This window comes from Triticum urartu, chromosome 1A (assembly GCF_056163025.1).
Source record: "Triticum urartu cultivar PI428250 chromosome 1A, HENAU_Tu73, whole genome shotgun sequence".
Classification (NCBI taxonomy): Eukaryota; Viridiplantae; Streptophyta; class Magnoliopsida; order Poales; family Poaceae; genus Triticum; species Triticum urartu.
This window is the reverse complement of record NC_141873.1, coordinates 17528777-17533732: the sequence shown is the minus strand read 5'-3', so window position 1 is coordinate 17533732 and position 4956 is coordinate 17528777. Positions and strand designations below refer to the sequence as shown.

At 43.3% G+C, this 4956-nt stretch overlaps 1 pseudogene; it reads left to right on the top strand.

Moving 5' to 3' along the window:
• The first annotated feature begins 1503 nt into the window (after positions 1-1503).
• LOC147988471 (uncharacterized) lies at positions 1504-4244 on the top strand (annotated as a pseudogene).
• The last annotated feature ends 712 nt before the right edge of the window (positions 4245-4956 follow it).

Here is a 4956-nt window from a genome sequence, read left to right as displayed (position 1 = left end):
TGCCCCGTTGCTAACTTCTAGATACATAAAACTTATTTTGTATGGGTTAGCACTAAGCATAATTTATCTGCGACAGGCATAAATACTGCCCCGTTGCCAAGTCATACCTTCCATACCAGTGGCGGCTATTCCATAGCACCCACCAATGCTCATTTTCAGCACGCGGACAATTTTTGAAGAGTTCACCTGTTGCAGGTGATTATTTCCGCCCTCTGCTGTTGTGGAGAGCAGTGGCGGTTTGTTTTATTACCTGCCACTGCTATTTTGAAAAGGAAGCAGTGGCGGGTCTGTTTTTACCCGCTGCCGCTTCCTTTCAAAAATAGCAATGTCGGGTGCCTGTTTATACCCGCCACTAATTTGAGGCCACCTATAAGCTTTTTTTCTAGTAGTGAGATGGGTGAGCAGGGGGTAGCAGTCGGATAAGGAGGAGGAGGCAGAGGAGCAGTAGCAGGCGGAGCCCCAGCCAATGGAGGAGGTGACGGCGAGCCGACCGGCTGCGTGCTTCGCCATGGAGGACACCATGGGGGAGTACGAGGCCACGGAAGCGGCGGAGATGACAAAGCAGTCTGTCATCCCCAAGCCCATCCAGGACGAGGTCTATGTGGAGGCCAACCGGCATTTAGCCCATCAGCAGAGGGCGGAGATACGTCATGTCAACTGCCCCAACGCCCGACTTCCACCAACATTGGTTCAAGATTGAGGATTTATTTATTATAGAGAATTTACCTTTGATTTATTTCTTTTATTTCTGAAGGAGTTACCCGGGTGGAGTGGTGGATGCAAAGCGACCATTAGATTTGCATTGTGATTCGTGCGTCATGTGAGTTGCAAGAGGGTTGCAACCGAGTGTTTCTCAGTTTGCTACTAAGCCTGGTCATAGTGGGAGTAACTTAGCAAATAACTCAGCGCATTTCAAGACAAGTTTGCTTATGTGGCATAGAGTTAATGAGGAGAGAGGCGTTTGGAGTAACATAATATGTTACTGTAACATAACGCAATCCAAAGCAAAATGAGTCTATAATGTAATAAATGATATCATCTATGATACTACTTGTATGTTACTTTGCACTATGAAGGTAGTAACAAAGACTAGTGTCATATGCATGACACTAGTCTAAGTTACTCCCCACTATGACTAGCCTAAGGAAAGGTGTATTTGACTGTCTGATTTGCCTCGTGATTCATGTTGACACGGAGTTGCAACCAGTCACTCCCCAAAACTTAACCTAAGTGGAAAAGAGAGAATCTTAAACTTTTTTTACCCTAGAAAAAACTTAACTATATTTGGGCAAAATAACTGAACTTTTTTTGAGACACCAAAAAAAACCTAAATTGCTTTTGAGAAAACTAAAACTAAATAAAACTTAACTTTTTTTAACTTAACTGTGCTTTTTTTAACAACTTAGGCCTGCTAGGCCCAGTTTGCCAAAGGATATGATGGTTTCGCCTCTCCTAAATTGCAGTGCTCATCTCCCCTTTGATGCCGATCGGATGGGGATGCCGATGCCGCACAGGAGGCGCCGCCGCCGAAGGAGGCCTCTTGAAGGAGTGTCTCGACGGCGTCTTGGTGAAGGTGGCGCGTCGTTGTTGTCTGGATCCCTTGTCGATTCCGACTCTGATAGCAGCAGCCGTGTGGATGGAGTCTCTCCGCCGCCCAGATTCCCCGACGAGCCTGTTATGTCCAGGTACGACGAAATTATCGCCTCGCGCCTCGCCCAATTGCAATTACCAGTCGGCGACGATGGCTCAGAATCGGAGCTCGCCGGTTTGTCAAACATCCCTTCACGTGAAATCCTGGAAGCCCTTACCCGTAAATCTTTCCACCATAATGAGTCGCAAGCTGCTCTAGTACAATATCAAATCCAGTGTTTCTTGAACGAGACCCAGGAGGGACGACGAGACAGAGATTCACAAGAAAAATCTGCTGATTCGGCCATCATTCGACCAAGAGGAGACCAACAAGCTCCATCTCAAGTATGCGCTTTATCGCATCAAAGCTTGCCTGGTTAGTTAGTTAGTCCCATATCAATATAATGCTCCTATCGTTCTGTTCACAATTGATTGATCTATCAATGCTTCATGAAAAATTATTATGCCTTCTTATGTATGTACTTACTCCATCTGTGTACGTAGCTGTTGAAAGGAAAGCCGGTTGACGAGCTGGATGATGCTGCTGCATTGGAACGCAAGTACCCTCCAGAGCTAATCGTGAAGAACGACTACTTCTTTCACTACGTCGTAGATGGCTTCTTTGGTTGGTATTTTGATTCTGAACTCTGTTACAAACAGTCCTTGAACGACTACCAGTGGCTAGTCATTTTCAATGATGTAAGTGTCATTACCGTATTCGCTGCACTTATTTATGTAATGCATCTACATTTAATATGTACAAATGCAGTCGCTAACTGGTTTCATATTGATTTGCCCTTTGAATGGACAATAGCAAAAAATTGCTTAATATGAAAGTAACTTCTTTGTAGCTTGACTTTTAAGTCTGAGTTTAAGAGGCATACATAAGGTCCTTGGACAAACTCAACACTAAAACTAAGAAAATTGCAGTATTTGGAGATTAAGCACATATTAGAATATGTGTTCTTTTAATAAATTAGCAGGGTCTTTCAGTTAAAATCAAACAGAGATTAATTTTCAATTTTTATTTGGATGGAACAAGTCCTAAAACCTCAGTTGGGTGCACATGCTATAGGCTGCTCCTAGAATACAACTACTATCCTGTTTTCGTACGCATAAACAAAGTTTGCCCCTTTTTTCGAGTCCCCGTATATTTTTGACACGTTCAAGTACTATGTGTTATTTGGCTCTTCTCGAACTTCATAAGTACTCTAATCAGTACTCTTAAGAGCATCCTCTTCGCTTATGTTCAGTGCTTGTTATCCTCAGGACAGCTGAACTATGTCGTTTTCCTGTTGTTTTACTCGGATGCACGGTGGCGCTGAGTATACAAGTTGGAGTAGATACCGAGCATTTTATAGCACCCCTGACGCTGATAGAGATTATCTCCAATACTGGGAAACAATTGTGAAGGAAATTAATGTATGCCTTTTGGAATGATCAGCTAGTTCAAGTTTAGAACTTTGTTCAGTATTTTTGTTTTCTTGGACTAACAATGTTTGTTCTTGACAGTGGCTTGAACAGTATTTGCTGACAAATGAGTCGTCTATTGAGGTATGCATATTTGACCTCTCAAAACCATGAAATTGCAAAAAATCTCTATATAAATGTTGCACCACCACAATAACTTATCTGTTCTATTATTTAGTGGGCGCGTATACATTCAAAGGCCACATTCCAAGCATGTAGGATCGCAGCTGGGTTTCAGAACATGACTCTGGAACTAGCAGCTGTTGGTTTGCATGTAAAATTCCTCTATCCCTTGCTCAGTTAGATATTCGGCCCTTGTTATAGTTGTATTTAACAATTGCATTCTTTCGGTTCAATTCAGGAGTATATATGGGATGCACGCATGAATCTCATGTTTGAGAAAGATCGTGATGGTGTCTTCTATCAGATTTGGAAGCGGGTCAATGAGAATCATCAGGTCAGCGCTGCACATCAGCCTTTTCAAAACACAACATTGTTATTTTACTGATGATTGTGTTTTGTGAATACTTTCTCTCTACTTATGCTTGGTGATGTTATTTATTTTTCCCTTGGACAATGTTCAGCTGAGTTTCAGAGATGCTCTTGAGCAAGTTTATGGTGAAAACTTGTATTCAGCACACGACCGCAGTATGAAGTATGAGCTGAATTACGGCGATTCCAACATGGAGCGTGTTGTAGGTTTTTTGTTCCAAAGGCGTTCTATATGTGATTGCTTCTGTTATAAATCAATATATTCTTTTACAATGCAAATTGATTTGGTCTTCTTTCTTTGTAGTTTGCTCGGTGCACAAAAGGCATTAGTGACAGTGTAAGTATAGTATGGCGTTGTCTTAGCATCCATTGGTTCCTGTTATATTCTCGTGTGATTTCTTTCTTTTGTGTCTCTATAGGTTCCAGAATATAAAGCCCGTGATCTTATTGCACACGAAATTCGTTGGACGGTATGTTTGTTGGGTAGATATTGTCAAACAACATTGTATCCACTTGAAATTTTTTATGTAGTATCTTACTCTTCCCATTTTCAGAGTTTGTGTTCTGGAACGTATGAGCAGTATGCCAGGAAGAAGCTGAAGATTGCAGAACTCATCGGATTAATTCCCAAGGACAAGATAGTAGCTGCATAGTTGTGTTTGCTAAGATAGCACCTGTGTATATGTGTTGGTAATGTCTTGCCGCTGGTTCCATAAAGATTCCAAGGCTGCATTATTCATCTTGCATTGATTAGTTGTGTCTCCAATTTATTAATACTGTAGAGCAAACTGTTCAAATGTCATCATGAAATGAACAAATTCAATTGGTGGAAAATCCTCGTTGAGACATTTCCACACAAGTCCTGTGCGAAATTCAGGAATGGTCGCTACATGGTTTAATTTATAAACTCCTGTTCATCTTGCCGCAGAAGTAAGCGTCCTTATAACAAACAAACCGACCGCCAACAAGACAGAATCCTCGAAATGAGAAAAATCCAAAAGTATATATACAAGGTAACCACACCCGTGCCGCTTCTGCTTGAAGCGACATGGGGGAACCCTAACGCAACGCAGCCCCCCCCCCCCCCCCTCGCCTGCCTCGTCCCTGCCTCGGAATGTTGTGGGGGGGAGGGGGGGGGGGTCTCGCAGTGTACACAGTCATGCTGCTGAGGCCGTCCATGGTGGCTCCTTGCGGCTGTTTAATGCTATGCGGCACAATAAGCCAATGCGGCAGCCCCGGACTCCCGTGGTGGCCGTAGGTCAAGGCGCAGCAAGGGCTGGGTGTCGCACGGAGGTGTGAGACTGTGCAAGCCATTGGAGGCTGCCCAACCCCACTCTGTGTGTGGCTATCCCTCCCATAGCTAAG